We start from the raw sequence: 23,136 nt of genomic DNA on the forward strand, positions 1-23,136 counted from the left end.
CCTTCCGGGTTCAAGCAATTCTCCTGCCTCAGCCACCAGAGTAGCTGGGACTACATGTGCACACCACTACACCCGGCTAATTTTTTTGTATTTTTAGTAGAGATGGTGTTTCACCATGGTGGCCAGGCTGGTCTCAAACTCCTGGCCTCAAGTGATCTGTCTGCCTCAGCCTCCCAAAGTGCTGGGATTACAGGTGTGAGTCATTGTGCCTGGCCAACATTTTTTTTTTTTTTGGGCATCTCAGTCACTGCAACCTCCGCCTCCTGGTTCAACCTCACCTCTGGTATAGTGGTTACAGGGTGTGCCACCATGCCTGGTAATAGATGAGGTTTCATCATGTTAGCCAGGATGGTCTCGATCTCCTGACCTCGTGATCTGCCCGTCGTGGCCTCCCAAAGTGCTGAGATTACAGGCGTGAGCCACTGCGCCCAGACTTTTTTTTTTTTTTTGAGATGGAGTCTCGTTCTGTCACTCAGGCTGGAGTACAGTGGCGTGATCTTGGCTCACTGCAACCTCCACCTCCTGGATTCAAGCGATTCTCCTGCCTCAGCCTCCTCAGTAGTTTGGATTACAGGTGCACGTCACCGTGACTGGCTAATTTTTATATTTTTAGTAGAGAAGAGGTTTCGCCATGTTAGCTAGGCTGGTCTCCAACTCCTGACCTGAAGTGATCCACCTGCTTAGGCCTTCCAAAGGGCTGGGATTACAGGCCTGAGCCACTGTGCCCGGCCCAACATTTTTTTTTTTTTAATTGCTGTTTGTCCTGAACACATTTTAAGTGGACAGAACATTGTAGACTCTCGGTACAATGGACAGCAGATCTCTAGGGCTTGTTCATCTTCCTTACCTGAAACTTTATGCCTGTGGATTAATAAATTCCCATTTCCTCCTCCACCAAGCCCCTGGCAGCTACCATCCTAATGTTTGATTCCATGAATTTGACTTCTCTAGATACCTCATGTAAGTGGAATCATGCAGTGTTTGTCCACACCTGGCTTATTTCACTGAGCACATAATGTCTTCAAGGTACATCCATGTTGTCGCCTACTACAGAATTCCCTTGTCTTTTTTTAAGGCTGAATAGTAGTCCATAGAGAGAACGCGGTATACACATACAGGGAAAGCACTTCAAAAAGTGGCCATTTGGCCAGTGCGGTGGCTCATGCTTGTAATCCCATTATTTTGGGAGGCCAAGGCAGGCAGATCACGAGGTCAGGAGTTTGAGACCAGCCTGGCCAATATGGTGAAACCCCATCTCTACTAAAAATACAAAATTAGCCAGACGTGGTGGCACGTGCCTGTAGTCCCAGCTACTTGGGAGGCTGAAGCAGAAGAAATGCTTGAACCCTGGGAGATGAGGTTGCAGTGAGCCGAGATCACGCCACTGCACTCCAGCCTGGGCAACAGAGTGAGACTCGTTCTCAAAAAAATCCAAAAACCAAAGAACACCTGTCTCTACTAAAAATACAAAAAAATAGCCAGGCATGGTGGCACATGCCTGTAATCCTAGCTACTTGAGGGGGCTGAGCCAGGAGAATCGCTCGAACCTGGGAGACGGAGGTTGTAGTGAGCCAACATCGTGCCACTGCACTCCAGACTAGGCAACAGAGTGAGACTCTGTCTCGGAAAAACAAACAAACAAACCAAAAAAGTGCCCATTTGCCAAGGGTTTTATTTTGAATTTCTAAATGCCATGAATGCCTAACTGCAGATCATCTTTTGGGAGAAAACGCACAGCCCCCACTCCACAGTCAGTAACCCCTGGGGCCAACACTTGTGCACATCGCTTGTCCTTCCACAAAGGACACCTGTGTTGGGAGTTAGAGCACAGGAAGTGAGGACCCTGGGCAGGAGGGGGTGGCAACGACTTCTAGGGGATTATTTATTTTTTTAATTAATTTTTTTTTTTAAATCTGCTGCCCAGGCTGGAGGGCAGTGGCTATTTACAGGCATGATGCCACTACTGATCAGCAGGGAGTTTTGACCTGCTCTGTTTTCAACTGAGGCCTGTTCACCCCTCTTTAGGCAACCTGGTGGTCCCCCGCTCCTGGAAGGTCACCATATTGATGCCTAACTTAGTGTGGACAACTGAACAGCGTAGCGCACTACAGCCCAGAACTCCCGGGTTCAAGCAATCTCCCCACCTCAGCCTCCCGAGTTGCTGGGACTACAGCAGTGCGTGCTGCGCCTGGTGGGATTTTATTTAATTAATTGTTTTTTTGAGACAGAGTCTCACTCTGTCATCCAGGCTGGAGTGCAGTGGCGTGATCTTGGCTCACTGCAGCAGCCTCTGCCTCCTGGTTCAAGCAATTCTCCTGCCTCAGCCTCCCAAGTAGCTGGGATTACAGGTGCAGGCCACTACACTCAGCTAATTTTTGCATTTTTAGGAGAGACAGGGTTTCGCCATGTTAGCCAGGCTGGTCTCAAACTCCTGACCTCAGGTGATCCGCCCACCTCAGCCTCCCAAAGTGCTAGGATTACAGGTGTGAGCCACTGTGCCTGGCTGGAATTTTATTTAATTTTAATTTTTTTTTTTTTTTTGAGACGGTGTCTCATTCTGTTCCCCAGGCTGGCATGCAGTGGCATGATCTCGGCTCACTGCAACCTCCGCCTCCCAGGTTCAAGCGATTCTCCTGCCTAAGCCTCCTGAGTAGCTGGGTCTACAGGCGCACGTCATCACGCCCAGCTGATTTTTTGTATTTTTAGTAGAGACAGGGTTTCACCATGTTGGCCAGGCTGGTCTCCAACTCCTGACCTCAGGTGATCCACCCGCCCTGGCCTCCCAAAGTGCTGGGATTACAGGCATGAGCCACTGCGCCCAGCCTAAAATGATAAAATTTTAAAGTCACTTGGGTGGTTTTATTAAACCTAGATGGTAGAAAAAAAATCACTGACTAGTGTCCTGGCCCCTGAAAGGCACTTAAATATCTGGGGAATGAATACGTATCAGGGGAATCCTCACATGGAGACAGCAAAAGTAAATGGGGGTTGAAATATCACTACTGCGGCCGGGTGCAGCAGCTCACGCCTGTCATCCCAGCACTTCTGGAGGCCAGGGCAGGAGGATCACTTGAGCCCAGGAGTTCAAGACCAACCCAGGCAATATAGTGAGACCCTGTCTCTACCAAAGAAAAAAAAAAATAGCCGGGCATGGTGGCACATGCCTGTGGTCCTAGCTACTCCAGAGGGTGAAACTGGAGGATTGCTTAAGCCAGGGAGGTCAAGGCTACGGTGAGCTGTGATGGTGGTGCCCCTGCACTCCAGCCTGGGCAACAGACCGAGACCCTCTCCAAAAAAAGAAACATCAGTACTTGATATGAGAAGTGGCCACTAAACGTTGGTAAGCTTGTCAAAAACATGGACCCATGGGCACCAAGGAGCCTCTGTGGGCAGGGGCCATGGGGTGGGGGCAGCTGCAGATTCACCTCACCCAGACCCACATGTCCCCAGGGTCTAGGACCATGGTCCCCGAAGAGCAGTGCACAAGCCAGGGCCCTGCCAGCGCTGCCCAGGAAGGACCTGCCGTAGCCTGCTGTGGCCCCAAGCTGGTCCCAGAAGGTTCCAGGAAGGAATCTCGGCCGGGCGCTGTGGCTCACGCTTGTAATCCCAGCACTTTGGGAGGCCGAGGCGGGCGGATCACGAGGTCAGGAGATCAAGACCACAGTGAAACCCCGTCTCTACTAAAAATACAAAAAATTAGCCGGGCGTGGTGGCGGGCGCCTGTAGTCCCAGCTACTCGGAGGCTGAGGCAGGAGAATGGCGTGAACCCGGGAGGCGGAGCTTGCAGTGAGCCGAGAGTGCGCCACTGCACTCCAGCCTGGGCGACAGAGCAAGACTCCGTCTCAAAAAAAAAAAAAAAAAAAAAAAAAAGAAGGAATCTCATCTATTCAGGCGCAAGGCCCTCGGGTCTGAGGCCCCCAGAATGACAAGAATGTTGCCAAAGATAGGCGTTTGCCCTTTACATCACGCACTTGCACCTTAGGGTCTGCAAATTCTCAGGCCATTGAATTCTCACAACATCCTGAGAAACAGGCATCCCTGCCCGCTAGTGGCCACCACGGTCCCACAGGTGGGTGCTCAATCCAGAGCACAGGTGCTCTCCGCTACTCGGTCCCACCTGGCCTGAGAGGGAGGAACATCAGTGGAGGACAGTCCAGTCCCCAGGAGGGAGGGGACCCTCTGACCACCAGTGTTCCAGGCAGGAGGAAGCGGTGTGTCCCCATCAGGGTCCTGTGTTACCCCAGGGTCCTCCATGCTGTAACTGGCCTCTATTTGCTCAAAGCCTGTAACTCTCAGTGGAGATACCACCTCTGGCGGCTGTAGCCCAGCCTGCTGCCCTCCCTTGCTGGCCCCTTCCTGCACCTGGGCTGTCCCCACAGCAAGTGCCACTGGCTGAGCCTCCCAGCTGTGAGGCAGACAGATGCAGCGACAAGCTCAGATCTCAGCTCTTGCCTCCGCCTGGTGGTTTCTCCGAGTGTCACACATCCCCAGTGGGATGCAGAGGACGCTACTAACTCTTCCTGGACCAGAGTGCCTAGGGCTCTGCAGAGTAAACACTGAGGGCACCGCTAATTACAAAAAGCCTTGTTTCCAACCAAAACAGGCTTGCTGTTTCCCAAGCACACTTCGCATGGGCCTTATTTGGAGACCTTCATTATACAGCCCCGCCCCCAAGGCGTCCTTACCTGAAGAGCCTGCTGCCCTGGGCCCCAACTGTCCCCCAAGTCCCCGTCCCTGTCTCCTGCCTTGAATCTGGTCACTGCACAGATGCCTCCCATGCACTTCATGTGGTCTCAGTCCTGATGGCGACCCTTGTCACTAGCCCTCAAAGGGGTCCTGGCAGTAGTGGCCAGGGCTGGATTTGTGCTCACTGAGAGGCATGTCATGTTAAGTTTTAACTTGGCTTTACATGACAGATCCACTGTTGCACAGGGGAAACCATGGCCAAGTTTGGAAACAACCAATGTAAATGGGCCTTTACAAGATCTATTGGCAAATAAGGAACCGCCCTGAAGTAAGTAACTGAAAGGAAAATGCCGGGCAATTCACCAGGAAAATCATCTCCACTCTCGGACACTGTGTGTTCCCAAGTTTGGAGGGCAGCTGCCATCCATCCCCCCAAATAGACATTAATGTGGGGTATGTTTTTAGAGCAAAAACAATTTTCTGGAATCCAGAAATTTCTCTCCTAAAATAAGCCTGTAAAGTTATTCTAAGAGAATGTGAATCAGGCCCATGTCCATATGGTGCCGGTAGCACACTTCTAAAGACAAACACACTGAGGAAGCAAACAAAACTGGGCAGCTTCTGACACTTCATGGGATAGAGTGCAGACTGGGGTGCCCCATTCTCTTTTTCAACCACCCCACCGGGTCCTTGCCCCATCCCCGGGGCACCTGTGTAGAGGACAGCCTGTTCCCCTCAATCCCCAGGCTGCTCCATCTAACCCCCGGCACTGCCACTATCTGGCAAGTGAGTGCGGGTCCCATCCCCATTACTTCCCCGCGGAGCCCTCCAGGGTATCCCGAGATGGAAAGGAGGCCTCAGGCAGATATGGAAGCCAGTGCGTCAGGGTCAGAGACTGCAAAGCTGGAGAAGAACTGGGGTGTCTGCTGGGCGTGGCGATGAAGGGGCTGGTGTGCCGGATGGACAGAGTGCCAGGGAGAGCAGGGAAGGAACAGTGCTCATGTGGCCCTGCCATGTTCAGCCAGGGTTCATAAAGAAAGTGGAACTGGGATATCATGGTCCACCTCTTTAGGGAGGAGAGGGAGGAGAGGGATGAGGGGTGAGAGGTGGTGCTGTCACCTGCCCGGCCAGCCGTCCCCACAGCTTCTCCACCTCCGCTCCCACTCGGCCGCCCCTTCCTTCCCCTCCTCTCCACCGAGGAGGCCTCCCTGCTTTTGGCTTTGCCTCTCCCACCCCTCACTGGCAAGGCACTGTCCTTGGGATTAGAAAGATGAAAAGGCCACCGCCATCACGGAGGGAATGGACGACGGATAAAACTACCAGCTCCTGGAAAAGGACATGCAGCGGCTCCCAGAGCCTGGCAAGCCAACACCAGCCCTGTCCTAAGCTGCTCACTGCACAAGAATCGCACGATTAACAGCAGTCTTAAGAGACGCGTGTCCTTATTAGCCCCACGATGCACATGGGGAAACCGAAGTCCAAAAAGGTTACCCGAGCACCCAAGGTTGCACAGCCAGTGACCTGTGAAGCTGAATTCAAAACCATAGTCTCCCCACCTTGGACCACGGTGTCCAAGTTGGAACATGCAAGTAGATGTTCAACTCTGAAGGCACACTCATACTGTCTAACACTTAGCAGGTTGGCAATGATTTTTTTAAAAGTTAGGCCAGGTGTGGTGGCTCACATCTGTAATCCCAGCACTTTGGGAACCCAAGGTGGGTGCATCGCTTGAGTCCAGGAGTTTGAGACCAGCTTGGGCAACATGGTGAAACCCCGTCTCTACAAAAAAATACAAAAGCCCAGGCACAGTGGCTCACGCCTGTAATCCCAGCACTTTGGGAGGCTGAGGCGGGTGGATCACCTGAAGTCAGGAGTTCTAGACCAGCCTGGCCAACATGGTGAAACCCCATCTCTACTAAAAATACAAAAATTAGCCAGGCGTGGTGGTGCGTGCCTGTAATGCCAGCTACTTGGGAGGCTGAGGCAGGAGAATTGCTTGAACCCGGGAGGCAGAGATTGCAGTGAGTTGAGATTGCACCATTGTACTCCAGCCTGGGCAACAAGAGCAAAACTCCGTCCTGAAGAAAAAAAAAAAAAAAATTAGCTGGGCATGGTGGTGCATGACTGTGGTGCCAGCTACTTGGAAGGCTAAGGCAGGAGAATTGCTTAGGCCCAGGAGGCAGAGGTTGCAGTGAGCCGAGATCACACCACTGCACTCCAGCATTGGTGATAGAATACGATCTTATCTCAAAAAAAAAAAGTTGATAAGGTCAGGGGTGGCCCATGCCTATAATCTCAGTGTTTTGGGAGGCCAAGGTGGGAAGATTACTTGAGGCCAGGAGTTCAAGATCAGCCTGGCCAACACAGCAAGACCCCCATCTCTAATAAAAAAAAAAAACGAGCCAGGTGTGCACCTGTAGTCCCAGCTACTTGGGAGGCTGAGATGGGAGGATCACTTGAGGCCAGGAGGTCAAGGTTGCTGTGAGCCATGATCACACCACTGCACTCCAGGCTGGGTGACAGAGTGAGACAGTCTCTACAAACAATAAATTAAATTTAAAAATTTAAAAAGTTGATAACACCACTGGTGAAGGTGCTCTGTGATCCAGCCATTTGGCAACACCCACAACATTCCTAGGAGCACAGCCCTGGACTGGGGGTTCTTCTGGGGAGTTCACCTTTGGCTGATGCACATGTGCAAAATAACTGGATAAAAGCAGTTATTACCTGAAATAAAATATCATCCTGTAATAATACTGCCTGTAATAAAAGATTAGAAACCACCTCAAGTTTAACCAATAGAGGCTAGGCACGGTGGCTCACACCTGTAATCTCAGCACTTTAGGAGGCCGAGATGGGCGGATCACCTGAGGTCTGGAGTTCGAGACCAGCCTGGCCAACCAACATGGTGAAACCTCATCTCTACTAAAAATACAAAAATTAGCTGGGTGTGGTGGTGGGTGCCTGTAATCCCAGCTACTAGGGAGGCTGAGGTGGGAGAACTGCTTGAACCCGCGAGGCAGAGGTTGCAGTGAGCCGAGATTGCACCACTGCACTCCAGCCTGGGCAACAGGGTGAGACTCCTTCTCAACAAAAGCAACAACAACAACAAAGTTTAAGCAAAAGAGACTGGCCAAATGCACTGACAAACACACATCAGAGACATTTTCATCACGGAGCTCCCGGAGTCTCGCTCTGTTTCCCAGGCTGGACTGCAGTGGCACGATCTTGGCTCACTGCAGCCTCCGCCTCCCGGATTCAAGCAATTCTTGTGCCTCAGCCTCCCAAATAGCTGGGACTACAGGCTATTTTTGTATTTTTAGTAGAGATGGGGTTTCACCATGTTGGCCAGGCTGGCCTTGAACCCGACCTCAAGTGATCCACCGGCCTTGGCCTCCCAAAGTGTTAGGATTACAGGCGTGAGCTACGGCGTCTGGCCCACACTGACTATTCAAACTCACACATAGTACATGAAGTCACAGGTGTGGAAAGGTCTGGAAAAATTTACAACAAAGGGCAACAGCATGGGTACAATTTGCCTTTGGCAATTCCAGCTTCCATCCACACACATCCACTTCCTCCCTACTTGAATTACAGGAGGAAAAGCTCCCCTCCACATTTCAGGAACTGCAGCCTAGGTGCACAATGGGACTCATTGACAGCATCAAACCACCTATATGGCTGCCCTGAGACAAAGCTCCATGGCCCTCTGTAGACTCCCCACCAACCCCTACTCTCTGGGGAACCCAAGGGGCCTGGCTCCTCCACTGCCCAGTGGCCGCGGGTGCCTCGGCCCTCCAGGCTCTCTCCTCCCACCTGTGCTCAAGTACTACCTCCACCACCTCTCCTGAGACTACTGATAATGTGTTTGTACTGAGAAGTTCTTTTCAAAGAACCTGTACTACATTCTTTTTTTTTTTTTTCTACCATTAGTAACAAAGTTTCCCATAACCAAGGCCCTGGGACACATCCTAGTAGAGGTGCTTTCTTGCTAACAACAAGAAGAGGGGGCTGTGCATGGTGACTCATGCCTGTAATCCCAGCACTTTAAGAGGCCAAGGTGGGAGGATCATCTGAGGTCAGGAGTTCGAGACCAGCCTGGGCAAAATGGCAAAAACCTGTCTCTACAAAAAAATTTAAAAATTAACCAGGTGTGGTGGCATGTGCCTGTGGTCCCAGCTACTTAGGAGGCTGAGGTGATCGCCACTGCACTCCAGCCTGGATGACCAAGTGAGACCCTGTGTCAAAAAAAAAAAAAAAAAGAAAGAAAAGGGGAGGTGTAGGAACTATGTGCAACACTAGCCTTGTTAGGTTGATAGAGTGGGTACCAGACCCAGAAGACTGGATTGAGATAGAAGAAAAGAGGTTGAGAATCTTTAAAACTACTTTATTTACCCTCATGCTAAATAAAGTCTCATCAGACATTAAAGGCCCTGTCTTGGGGCAAGAGAAGGAAAAAAACACAGATACACAAAGAGAAACCAGGAAAAGTGAGGGGGAAGTGTTTGGGTGGCGGGGGTGTATGCCAATGCTGCTGAGAAGGCAGGTGGCACCAGGAGGGAGGAAGTAGGTGAGGTTTGGCAACAGGGATGTCATCACTCCCAGGACAAAGGTGAAAGAGGGTTTGACTTGCTTTGAGAGGTTTCCCAGGGTTTCATGCAAAATGTGCCACGTGTTTGTTGGCTCTGGGACCTGAAGCCAAGTTCTGCTATCTTCTTTGTAAAGTGGGGTAACATGCAATTTTCAGGGCAATCAGAGTCACATGAGATGTTAAGGGGGATGATCCTTGGGCACAGTTTAGGTGTCTGACCAGGGCCTCACGGCAGGAGCATGTGTCACTGTTACAGTACGGCAGGGGCTCAGCAAGCACCTCACAAGCCCCACCAGGAATCCTGGCCCCGGCCCAAGGCCCTACAGGTGCCAGAGGGCCTGCTGAGCAATGGGGTGAGTAACGGCTCCTGACCCCTTCCTGGGGTGTGGGCAACAGTGGCTGGCACCAGGATTTCCATTTTACTTTCACTCGCCAACAGGTTTTTAGTACTCAGCATCTATATAGCAAGTATAATGTCCTGGCATTTGCTGGTGGAATCAATTTCATCCTCTTGACTTCTTTCCTGAATCTATCTCGCACTGCTTGCTCCAAAAACCCTTAGCCCTCTCTGTCTTGGCTATTGGGAACTTTCCTCAACCTCTGCTCAAATCTCTTGTCAAAATTCCCACTCCCTAGAGGTTTCACTGATTATTAGATCTAACTACTTAAAAACATTTACGCAACTTCATTTAACTCTAATGAAGAGCATCACAGAACAGTTTGAAAGCAGGGGAGCTTCTATTGCTTCTTCATATTCAAAACAATTTTGTTTATTAGTCTTCCATGGAGACAAATACATTAAAATGACAGGGTTGGCCGGGCGCGGTGGCTCACGCCTGTAATCCCAGCACTTTGGGAGGCTGAGGTGGGCGGACCACTTGAGATTGAGACCATCCTGGCCAATCTGGTGAAACCCCATCTCTATTAAAAATACAAAAACAGGCCGGGCGCGGTGGCTCAAGCCTGTAATCCCAGCACTTTGGGAGGCCGAGGCGGGCGGATCACGAGGTCAGGAGATCGAGACCATCCTGGCTAACACGGTGAAACCCCGTCTCTACTAAAAATACAAAAAAAATTAGCCGGGCGTGTTGGCGGGCGCCTGTAGTCCCAGCTACTTGGGAGGCTGAGGCAGGAGAATGGCGTGAACCCAGGAGGTGGAGGTTGCGGTGAGCCGAGATCGCGCCACTGCACTCCAGCCTGGGGGACAGAGAAAGACTCCGTCTCAAAAAAAAAAAAAAAAAAAAAAAAAAAAAAAAAAAAAAAAAAAAAATACAAAAACTAGCCAGGTGTTGTGGCAGGTGCCTGTACTCCCAGCTACTCAGGAGGCTGAGACAGGAGAATTGCTCGAACGCAGGAGGCGGAGGCTGCACTGGGCCGAGATCACGCCACTGCACTCCAGCCTGTCGACAGAGTGAGACTCTGTCTCAAAAACAACAACGACAACAACAAAAACAAACAAGCAAACAAAAAAACTACAGGGTAGGCTGGGCTCACACCTGTAAATCCCAGCACGTTGGGAGGCTGAGACTGGAGGATCACTTGAGGCCAGGAGTTGGGGACCAGCCTGGGCAACATAGTGAGAACCCCAAACCTCATATCTACCAAAAATAATTTTTTTTTAATTTAGTTGGGCATGGTGGTGCACACCCACAGTCCCAGCTACTCAGAAGGCTGAGGCTGTAGGATTGCTTGAGCCCAAGAGGTTGAACGGCTGCAGTGAGCTGTGACTGTGCCACTGTACCCCAGGCTAGAGTGACAGAGCAAGACTCTGTCTAATATAACAAAACAAGGCTGGGCACGGTGGCTTACACCTGTAATCCCACCACTTTGGGAGGCTGAGGTGGGGAAGATCATCTGAGGTCAGGAGTTTGAGACCAGCCTGGGCAACATGGTGAAACCCTGTCTCTACTAAAAATACAAAACTGGCTGGGTGTGGTGGCACATGCCTGTAATCCCAGCTACTCAGGAGACTGAGACAGGAGAATCGCTTGAACCCTGGAGGTGGAGGCTGCAGTGAGCCGAGACCATGCCACCGCACTCCACCCTGGGTGAGACAGAGCGAGACTCTGTCTCAAAAAATAAATAAATAAAGTAACAAAACAAAACTAACTGGGGGTGGTAGCTCACACCTGTAATCTTGGCACTTTGGGAGGCAAGGGGGGAAGATCGCTTCAGCTCAGGAGTTTGAGACCAGCAACAGAATGAGACCTTGTCTCTACAAAAAAATCAAAAAATTAGCTGGGTATGGTGGTGTGTGCCTGTGGTTCCAGCTACCGAGGAGGCGGGTGGATGGCTTGAACCTAGGAGGTTGAGGTTGCAGTGAGTGGAGACAGTGCCATTATACTCCAGCCTGGGTGACAGAATGAGACGTTGTCTCAAAAAACCAATTTGTTTGTTGAAATAAACAAACCAAAACAAACCAACAAAAAAAGAAAGAAAAAAGAAAAAACCCATAGGGTGGCCTCTTTCCCTTTTCCTGCATCCCTGCCCCTTGACACAGGTGCTGGTGGAACTTAGTGAAGACAGGCAAGAATCAAGAACAGATGTTAGAGGAACACTGCTCTCAACCTAAAGAAAATAGCTGTATGGTGAGGTATAGCAGCTCAAGCCTGTAATCCCAACACTTCAGGAGGCTGAGGCAGGTGGATCAGTTGAGCCTAGGAGTTCAAGACCACCTGGGAAGCATTAAGTGCGATCCCTGTCTCTACAAAAAAAATGTAAAGTTAACCAGTCATGGTGGTGTGCACCTGTAGTCCTAGCTACATGGGAGGCTGAGGCAAGAGGATCACTTGGGCTCAGGATGTGGAGGTTGCAGTGAGCCATATTTGTGCCACTGCACTCCATCCTGAGCAAGAGTGAGACCCTGTCTCAAACAAAGAAACAAACAGAGAAATTGCTTTATAAATTACAGTGATTCAAAAGTGAAAAGGCTTAATTCCCAGAGTTTACTGACAAGAATGCACCCAGGTCAATTTTTCATGTTGGCAAAGTGTACCACAGTAGTGCAGGATGGTAAGGATAGGGAGCACTGGGTGTAGGATATATTGGGATGGTCTGTACTATCTTTGCAACCTTTATGTAAATTTAAAGTTTTTCCAAAATAAGACGTTATTTTAAAAGAAGACTATTGCTCAGATTGGTAATTAAGAGCGCTCAGTTATTATATAAGTGCTCAATATTGGCCCAACCCGTAGGGGTTCCCACAAGTAGATGACACTCTACCCTGTAGGGCCCAAGAGGAGGGACCATGAAGGTCCTGGAGATCCTCTTATTCCTCAAACATGCCACTACCATTGCCTCCCAAGACTCAATGACATCAGGATTAAGCACAGCTCCTGGACCTGACAGGTGTTCAGCAAACATTTGTCACATCTATAGATTGCTCAGGTGAGGTGCCTGGAAAGGCTTCCCAGTGGTGGTAAACCTAGTCTTGGGACCTGAGTAGGGATTTAGGAGTGTCAGGGGCTGGTGGGTGGGAAGAATAACATTCTTAGCAAAGGAAACATCAGGTTAAGGTGGGTATGTTTTAGATAGAGGAAGAAGAAATGCAACGGAACAGAAAAAGCGTGGGGCGGGGAAATTGATGTCTTCCATGTTCATTATCTGCCTAAAATAGAATCTCAGCCTTTTGCCCATCCTTAGAACTCAGCACATAATTTGGACATCAAAGATGTCAATCAGAGCCAAGCATGGGGGAGGCGGACCCTGTTTAGATCTCTGAAGCTCAGGCTTTTGCAATCTCTGTTAATGAAACCTATGCCACAAGTGGTAAATACCGAGGACGCTCCATTTTAGTCATGATATTTATGTGGCAACTTGAAAACCTTTTCTGCCTTTCTGATAAACATTCCTAGGAGACGTCTTTTGCCCTCATTTCCTTGCCCAGTTGAGGCTGTATTTTTTAAGGAAGGAAGAACCAAAAATCAGGGATCTTGTCCATTTTCCCTATCTTTTCACGGTGGGGCGGGAGAAGAGGGGCAGCGGGGGAGGTGGAGAGAAGAAACGGCGGGGGAATCAAAGATTAGGCGTTGTTGTCTGTGCCAAAACGGAGTGAGCCCAATATCAACAAATCAAAATCCAAAACGGAACAAAAAAGTCACAGGCCCGCCCTGTTCGCGCCCCCGCCCGCCCGGACGCCCAACAGGTGCTTCCCGGGCCCGCCCGCAGCCACAGTATCCTTGGGTGGCCACAAAGTAACCGCCCGCGCAGCTGCAGCCAGGCCCGCCCGTACTCACGGCCGCTCCGCGGTCCGCGCCCCGGCCCGCAGCGCCCATCCGGCCCGGGCCCCGGTCAGCGCGGGCTCGGCTCTCAGGCGTTCCCGGCGCGGCCCGGGACGCGCTGAGGCCGTTAGCGCCTAGGCAGGGCGTGAGGCATCCTCCCGCCGCCGCCGCCCCGCGGGCCGCCTGCCCTTTGTTTTGGAGCCGTGGCCCGGCCCAGACGCCGTTAACAGCCTCGGAGCGCGGCGCCGGCCAATCAGCGCGCCATGTCGCCAGCGCCCCGCCCCCATCCTGCCTCCGTTCCGCCCCGCGTCCCGCCCTGCCCCGCGCGCCCCCGCCCCGCGCGCTCCGGGCCAAGGAGCTCCGCCAGCTCGCACCCGGCCGGGACGCGCAGGAGCGCACGTGCCGCGGGGCGCGCCGCACTCCCATTGGCTGACCCGCCGGGCGCGGCCTCGGAGCCAGCCTGTAAGGGCCGAGGGACGCGGGGGCGGGGCCGCGTGGGGCGGGGCGAGAGCGGGGGCGGGTTCCGCGAGGAGCGCAGCGCGCGGACGCAGGCTGGCTGGGGAGGGACTCTCAGCCCGCGGGGCCAGCGGTGGTGGACGCGCGCACTGGGAAGCCCACTGGTCACCCGCTCCCCCGGCTCGTGGGGATGGGCCGAGGGCGTGCAGAGCCCGCAGCTCCAGAGGCTGAAGCGAGCTTGCGCGCAGACTCCTCGGCCAGCGCCGTGCACATACCGCCCGTCCGCGCGGTCGGCAGCGTTCTGTGGGGCGGACGTGGAGGCCGAGGCGAGCTCGTGTGCGCCTGACCAGGGCCCGCCTTGGCCGGACCCCTCCGCGGCCGGGTCCCCAGAGTGCGGTCGTCCGTGCTGTCCCGTCCCCACCACCTTCTCTGAACCCAAGGGACCTAACCCCCTAGGACCCCCTCGCCACGGAGGACCCCCCGGGTCTGCGTCTGGCCCCTCGCTCTGCTCCAGGACTGCCGCGTCAGACCCGACAGAAAGCCGCTTCCTCTGGGTAGTGCCGCCGACGCCCCGGCAGCCTGCGCCACCCCCATGCCTCTAATGTCACTGTTTTCTTGGTTCCATATCCCTTCTTTAAAAAATATATATATTATTTGAAAATAGATATGTATTATTTGAATATATATATATATATATATTTGAAGGCTGGGTGCAGTGGCTCACGCCTGTAATTCCAGCACTGTGGGAGGCCGAGACAGGAGGATCATTTCAGCCCAGGAGTTCAAGACCAGCCTGGGCAACACAGTGAGACCCTGTCTGTACCAAAAAAACCAAGAAATTAGGCATGGTGGTGCACGCCTGTAGTCCCAGCTACCTGGGAGGCTGAGGCGGGAGGATCACTTGAGCCCAGGAAGTTGAGGCTTCAGTGAGCCGTGATCGCGCTACTGCACTCCAGACTGGGTGACAGAGCGAGACCCTTCCTCTTGAACAAAAAAAAAAAAAAAAGGAAAAAAGAAAACAAAACCTCTATTGAAGTCACAATGTATACAACATTGTTATCAGCGTCCTCTGGACGTGTTCTCCTGTTTTCTGCAAGCCACTGTGTATGTAAAGATCTCTTCAAGTCGCTAAATGTACACCTAACTCATAACTTAGATTGTGGCTGGATGTTGCCTGTTTTTTGTTTTTTTTTTTTCTTCTTGAGACAGGAGTCTCGCTCTGTCGCCCAGGCTGGAGTGCGGTGGTGCAATCTTGGCTCACTGCAACCTCCTTCTCCCGGGCTCAAGCGATTCTCCTGCCTCAGCCTCCCGAGTAGCTGAGACCACAGTTGCCCACCACCACGCCCGGCTAATTTTTGTATTTGTAGTAGAGACAGGGTTTCACCATATTGGCCAGGCTGGTCTCGAATTCCTGACCTCAAGTGATCCGCCTGCCTCGGCCTCCCAAAGTGCTGGGATTACAGGCGTGAGCCCACGCGCCTGGCCCCATTTAACTATTTTGAAGTGTACAGTTCACTGGTATTAAATACATTCATAATGTTGTGCAACCATCATCATCATCCCTCTCCAGAACTCATTTTCATCTTGCCTAAGTAAAGCTCTGGACTCATTAAACACTGACTCCCGGTTTCCCTCTACCCATGCCCCGTACCACCCCCATTCTACTTTCTGTCCCTATGAGTTGACTACTCTGGGTACCTCACATAAGTGAAATCATCTGGTATTTGTCTTTTTGTGTCTTATTGTGACTTTTGTGGCTCGTTTCAGTTAGCATAATGTCTGCAAGGCTCACCGATGGTGTAGCACTGTCACAGTTTCCTTCCTTTTTTAGGCTGAATAATATTCCATTGTATGTAGATGCCACATTTTGTTTCTCCGTGCATCTGTCAGTGGACACCTGGCTTGCTGCTTCCATACTTTAGCTATTGTAAATAATGCCACTATGAACTTGATGGTACAAACATCTCTTGGAACCCCTGGTTTCAATTATTTTGGGTATATACCCAGAAGTGAAGTTGCTGGATCATATGGTAGTTCTATGTTGAATTTTTTAAGGCAATTACATACTGTTTCCCATTGTGGCTGCACCATTTCGAAAACCTTCTCTCCAACAGTGTACAAGGCTTCCAGTTTCTGCACATCTTCACCAACTGTTATTTTCTGTTTTTTGACAGTGGCCAGCCTGGTGCATGTGAGATTGGGGCTCATGATGGGCTTGGTTTGCACTTCCCTTGTGATTAGTGGTGTTGAGCATCTTTCCGCGGACTTGGTGGCGTCAAGTGTTGTTAACTATGACCACGTGACCACATGACCCATTTCATTTTATCTGTACAACGTTTCTGTTTGGGGCGATAAAAAAATTTGGAATTGTAGTGGGAATGGCTGTACAACAATGTGAATGTCACTGAATTGCACCCTTAAAATTGTTAAAATGGGCCAGGTGTGGTGGCTATGCCTGTAATCCCAGCACTTTGAGAGGCCGAAGTGGGCAGATTACCTGAGGTCAGGAGTTCAGGACAAGTCTGGCCAACATGGTGAAACCCCGTCTCTACTAAAAAAAAAAAAAAAAAAAAAATGCAAAAAAAATTAGCTGGGCATGGTGGTGTGTGCCTGTAGTCCCAGCTACTTGGGAGGCTGAGGCAAGAGAATCGCTTGAACCCAAGAGGTGGAGGTTGCAGTGAGCCGAGATGGAGCTGCTGCACTCCAGCCTGGGCAATACAGCAAGACTCCATTTCAAAAAAAAAACAAAAAACAGTAAAAATGGTGAATTTTATGTTATGTATATTTTACCACGATAAAAGTAGTAAAAGAAAGTCTACATTGTGATCTAGTACACATTTTTATGAACAAAATTTCATGATTTAATACATACTCTTATTTTGGGCAATGCCCTAACATTTCTATCTCTGTTTTTATTAACAAAATCCCAGGCACGACCTTCTGGGTGGCCTCGGGCAGCACCATCAGCCAGGCCTGCAGCCTGCCACCCCCGCCTACCTCGTGGTCGCACCATTTATAATCCACTTTCCCACAGCCCACTCAGGAACACCACCTTCAAGCTCCAGGGCTCCCTCCCTTTAGCGTCCCAGCTCCATGCCTCAGCATGCCCTCCCACTGGGGGCTGCCCTCCCCCATGCCCACTTCCTCCCTGACCCCTTTCCCACACCCCACCCTTGCCTGTCCTGGAGAAATTCAGCCCCCTCCCCCAACTGGGAAACGCACCACTGCAGCTGGCTGCTTACTTTGGGGACACCAGTTTCTAGGGAAGCCTAGTCCTCCTGAAAACCCTCCGCCTGCTCCACCTCCGGGTCTGTGCAGGTTCCACCATCCTGGAAGATGATCTCACGCCTCCTCCCCTCTGCTAACTCTGTGTCCAACTTTACAGAGAACATAGGGATGGGAGAGGACTCCTCCCCGCCCCCACCACTAAACATCCCATCCTAAACATCTGCCCTGCCTGCTGCCATGAACACGTGGCTCGCCCTTAGTCCTGCCCCCCACGGCTTACTGGGCTGCCCCATCAGGGTAGAAGCCATGCTCTCGGCTCCACGTACCTTCTTTGGCTATGCCCACCTGCTCTGCAACTCTTCAGGGCAAGATGACGCAGAAGGGCCTGGCCTGGGTGCCTCCCATGCCCACCTCCCATTCTCAGGGTTCCACCCCAACCACTCCAACATCATGTCGCCAAACGTCACGTCGTCACATCTGGGCTCAGCCTATGTGAGCCTTACTGGATGGTCCTACTAGCATTTCCTACAGTGGGGCGCTTTTTAAAAACACTTTCTTCGCTTAGATTCTGGGGCTCCACTGTCTTCCTCACCAGACTCCGTTTCCCCACCTGCCCTTCACCCTCCTGATGTTGGAGGCCCCAAAAGTTCAGTCCTTAGGGCTCCTCCCTTCCCTCCACTGGCCTGACGGGTGATCTCCACCAAGCTCATTGGCAGTGGAAGACCACATGGAGCCTGCTACTGATCAATGTGCTCCTCACCAACCACAGTGGCTCATGCCTATAATCGCAGTACTTTTGGAGGCCGAGGCAGGTGGATCGCTTGAGCCCAGGAGCCCAAGACCAGACTGGGCAACATGGTAAAACCTCCTCTCTCTCTCTCTCTCTGTATATATATATATACACACATACATGTATATATATATACACACATATACGTATATATATATACACACATATACATGTGTGTGTGTGTGTATATATATATATATATACACATATATATACGAAAATTAGCCAGGTGTGGTGGCCACACGCCTGTAGTCCCAGGTATTTGGGGGGCTCAGGAGGGAGGACTGCTTAAACCTGGGAAGCTGAGGCTGCAGTGAGCACTCCAGCCTGGGCAACAGAACAAGGCCCTGTCTCAAAAAAAAAAAAAAAGTGTGTTCCTCAGCACAAACCCTCCCCTGACCCCCAAGCTCTCACCTATAGCTGCCCACTCCCAGTCTCACTTGGAGGTCTACACTTTAAACTCAACACAAACCAAACCAAGCCTCTGTCTCCACCAGCTCAATTAAGGGCATGGCCATTTTTCAGGCACAGGCCAAATCCTCAGAGTCCTCCTTGACCCCTCTCTTTCCCTCACATCCCAGATCCAACCCCTCAGCAAGTCCCCAGGCTCCCACTCCTGTCACCAGCACCCAGGGCCTGAGCCACTCTCATCTCTTGTCTAGATTATTGTTATTGCTCAGGTGGCCTCCAAATTACAAACTTTGCCTCCTTAACTCTATTCTTCACTGATTGATTCTTTTAGAACAAAAGCCAGATGTATACCTCCTCAAAAGCCCCAGGTAAAAGCTAGAGTTCATTAATGGGCTGAAGCGATTTGGCTCCTTCCTCTCTCTCCTCCTCCATTTCCTATTACTGCCCCTGCAAGAGTTTAGCCAACTACAAAGTACAAAGTTTTTTGTTTTGTTTTTGTTGAGACAGAGTTGCTCTGTTGCCCAGGCTAGAATGCAATGGTGTGCTCTCAGCTCACTGCAAACTCCAACTCCTGGGTTCAAACAATTCTCCTGCCTCGGCCTCCCAAGTAGCTGGGGTTACAGGTGCCCACCACCACGCCCCCTTAATTTTGTTTTTTTGTTTTTTTTTTTTTAGTAGAAATGGGGGTTTCACCATGTTGCCAAGGCTGGTCTCAAACTCCTGATCTCAAGTGATCCTCCCACCTCGACCTCCCAAAGTGCTGGGATTACAGGTGTGAGCCACTGCGCTGGGCCCAGAGTTTGTACTGGGTCTCCATCACATAGGCCTGGGTGATGGCCCAGGAGGAGGAGCTCAGACCCCAGCCTCTCGGTGTGACCTGGAGCGCCACTTCCCTCTGGCAAGAAACCTCCAGGGCTTGGTGATCAGCTCCCAGAAGTAGGTGCGCAGGCCAGCCCTCTCCCTGGGCAAGGAGAAACCCTTTGCTCTGTGGTCCCCCCATGGACTGCTCTCTGGACGCTCCCACGCCCTTGCTGTTCCCTTCTCTGCAAGGCTCCTCTTCTGTCAGCAACCTCGTCCCAGGGGCCCTCTCTCTGCACGCTCAGGACTGCACCCTCCGCGCTCTCTTCTCCTTGCACTGGTCTGTATATTTCCCCTTCACTTGGTTGTTGTCATCTCTCCTCCCCTCCCCAGGATGCGAACAGGGGTTGGGGAGAGGCCTTGGTGTGTTCTCGGCTGATCGCTGGTGCTGAGAGCATCACTGAGAGCCACTGGGCAGGATGGCTCAGGACTAACTAAGACCCAAGACGCCAGGCACGGTCCATGCTTAGGAAATGCCAGCCTTCCTCCAGGTGCCCAGCTCCTTCCAGGGCAGGATTTCTTGGGAAGAGGCAGGACTGAGGGATAGCAGCAGTGGCTCAGTGAGTCCAGAGCTGAGAAAATAGATTTGTACCAGGGAGTTGCCCCACAGTGTTCCCCGGTATCGAAAAACAGCCGCCAGCCAGCAGGCTGTGTGGTTATCCACTCGAAGCCCAACATGGGTGAACAGACCAGGCTACCTATTCCAGGCATGGATAGGAATATGGAGCCTATGAAATTGCTGCAGGGTCGGTGCCCATCACAGGCTCTGCAGCCCTGCACAGAATGACAGCATGTGTTGACTGATGAGGTGGAGCCAGACCCGCCTGAGGGCTGAAACACAGTGGAGGCTGAAGCCTCCTCGGGGGATCCCGTCTGACTGGGTGTTACCGGCTGACCGTGTCCCTCACATGTGACTGCATTTAGAGAGAGAGTATTTAAAGAAAACATTAAGGTCATGAGGGTGGACCTTAACCAATATGACTAGTGTCCTTATAAAAAGAGGTCAGGCGGCTGGGCGTGGTGGCTCACGCCTGTAATCCCAGCACTTTGAGAGGCCGAGGCGGGCGGATCACCTGAGGTCAGGAGTTCGAGACCAGCCTAACATGGTGAAACCCTGTCTCTACTAAAAATACAAAAATTAGCCGGGTGTATTGGTGGGCGCCTATAATCCCAGCTACTTGGGAGGCTGAGGCAGGAGAATCGCTTGAACCCGGGAGGCAGAGGTTGCAGCGAGCCGAGATTGTGCCATTGCACTCCAGCCTGGGCAACAGAGTGAGACTCTAGATAAAAAAAAAAAAGAGAGAGAGAGAGAGAGATTAGGCAAGACATGGTGGCTTATAACTATAATCCCAGCTCTTTGAGAGGCCCAGTCGGGAGACCTCCATCTCTAAAACAAATTATTTGTTTTGGACACAGGGTCTTGCTCTGTTGCTCAGGCTGGTGTGCAGTGGCGCGATCATGGCTCACTGCAGCTTCAGCCTCCCGGGCTCAAGCGATCCTCCCACCTCACCCTACCAAGTAGCTGGGACTACAGGCAGGCACCACCATGCCCAGCTAATTTTTAAATGTTTCTGTAGGCTGGGCGCCATGGCTCACACCTGTAATCCCAGCACTTTGGTAGGCGAAGGTGGGCGGATCACCTGAGGTAGAGAGTTTGAGACCAACCTGGCCAACATGGTGAAACCCTCTCTCTATTAAAAATACAAAAATTAGCCGGGCATGGTGGTGCACATCTGTAATCTCAGCTACCCGGGAGACTGAGGCACGAGAATTGCTTGAACCTGGGAGGCAGAGGTTGCAGTGAGCCGAGATAGTGCCATTGCACTCCAGCCTGGGCGACAGAGGGAGGCTCTGTCTCAAAAAAAAAAAAAAAAGTTTCTGTGTTGCCCAAGCTGGTCTTGAACTCCTGGGCTCAAGTGATCCTCCCACCTCAGCCTCCCAAAGCACTAGGATTACAGGTGTGAGCCACTATGCCTGGCTTTTTTTTTTTTTTTTTAATTAGCTGGGTGTGGTAGCACATGCCTGTAGTACCAGCTACTTGGGAGGCTAAGTTGGAAAGATGGCTTCAGCCCAGGAGTTCGAGGCCGTAGTGAGCTAGGATTGTGCCACTGCATTCCAGCCTGGGCAACAGAGCAAGACCTGTCTCTTAAAAAAAAAAAGAGAGAGATTAGCCGGATGCGTTGGCTCACGCCTGTAATCCCAGCACTTTGGGAGGCCGAGGTGGGTGGATCACAAGGTCAGGAGATTGAGACCATTCTGGCCAACATAGTGAAACCCTGTCTCTACTAAAAATACAAAAATTAGCTGGGCGTGGTGGCTTGCATCTGTAGTTCCAGCTACTCAGGAGGCTGAGGCAGGAGAATTGCTTGAACCCAGGAGGCGGAGGCTGCAGTGAGCTGAGAGCATTCCAGCCTGGACGACAGAGTGAGACTTCATCTTAAAAAAAAAAAAGAGAGAGAGAGAGAGATTAGGACACAGACACGTACAGAGGGATGACCATGTGAGCACACAGGGAGAAGATGCCATCAACAAGCCAGGGAGAGAGGCCGCAGAAGAAACAGACCCTTCTGACGCCTTGACCTTGGACTTCCAGCCTCCAGGACTATGAGAAAATAAATTCCTGCTGTTCAAGCCGCCCAGTCTGTGGTACTTTGTTACAGCAGTCCAAGCTGACTAATATACTGGATTTTGGGGGTAGAAAGATACAGCAACTCTCCTCAAGGGTCGCCCAGCCTGCCTTCTACCCGAATCCTGCCTAAATCTTTCGAGTTGGCCAAAATTAAGCTGCCTGCCTTGGTGTAACTTCAGCGCGGGCTAATAGAATTGCTGTGGACAGACAGGGAACTTAACCTCCTGGGTGCCAGTGGTCTCCTCGGCCAAGTGAGAGGCCGTGCTATGTGGAGTGCCCTCCAGAGCCCCTGGAGTCTAAAGTTCTTGACTTGCTAAGACTTTCCTTTATGATCGGAAAGCCCATTAGGAAGAGGCAGGTGCTGTTGGCATAGCAACCACAAGCCGTCTTATGTTCTTTCCAAATTAAAATTTTTCCAGCTTTAGAACTGAGGAGAGAAAGATGTAAGAGCAGAGATGAAATTAAGTTATTGATGGAAGCAGTTGCCATGGCATCATGCTGTCCTTGGAGTCTGCCAGCTGCCACTTGATTTCTCCATTTTTCGTGCAAACGAAGGAGTCCAAGAGAAGATAAGGACCAGCCTCCCACAGTGAGGGAGAAAAACAAAACGTATGTGTTCATTAGAAAGAGTTGACTCATGATGGGAACCTAAACAATATTTTAAGAGTAGCGGCCGGGCGCAGTGGCTCACACCTGTAATCCCAGCACTTTGGGAGGCCGAGGTGAGCAGATCTTGAGGTCAGGAGTTCAAGACCAGCCTGGCTAACATGGTGAAACCCCATCTCTACTAAAAATACAAAAATTAGCTGGGCTTTTGGTGCATGCCTGTAATCCCAGCTACTCAGGAGGCTGAGGCAGGTGAGTCCCTTGAACCCAGGAGGCAGAGGTTGCAGTGAGCTGAGATTGTGCCCATTGCACTCCAGCCTGGTCAACAAAGCCAGACTCCATCTCAAAAAGCAAACAAACAAACAAAAAACAGAGTAGCTATACACCCAATGTGCAGGCCTTCTCAAAACTTACGTGAATCACCTGGGGATTTTGTTAAAATGTGGTTGCTAAAATGGTAAGTCTAGGGTGTGGCCTGAGATTCTGCATTTTAGGCCGGGCATGGTGGCTCACACCTGTAATCCCAGCACTTTGGGAGGCCAAGGTGGGCAGATCATTTGAGGTCAGGAGTTTGAGACCAGCCTGGCCAATATGACGAAGCTCGGTCTCTACTAAAATACAAAAAAATTAGCCAGGCATGGTGCCACATACCTGTGGTCTC

At 51.4% G+C, this 23,136-nt stretch overlaps 1 protein-coding gene across 1 annotated transcript in view; it reads right to left on the reverse strand.

Moving 5' to 3' along the window:
• The window catches only part of YPEL1 (yippee like 1), a 35,013-nt gene extending 21,316 nt beyond the window's left edge, over window positions 1-13,697 (reverse strand). Inside the window, exon 1 of the mRNA XM_032138721.2 lies at window positions 13,513-13,697. The gene's annotated coding sequence lies outside the window, so the exon portion shown is untranslated. The remainder of the gene's footprint in view (window positions 1-13,512) is intronic.
• Window positions 13,698-23,136: the final 9,439 nt, after the last annotated feature.

Source organism: Hylobates moloch, unplaced genomic scaffold, assembly GCF_009828535.3.
Source record: "Hylobates moloch isolate HMO894 unplaced genomic scaffold, HMol_V3 SCAFFOLD_19, whole genome shotgun sequence".
In the NCBI taxonomy this organism is placed as follows: Eukaryota; Metazoa; Chordata; class Mammalia; order Primates; family Hylobatidae; genus Hylobates; species Hylobates moloch.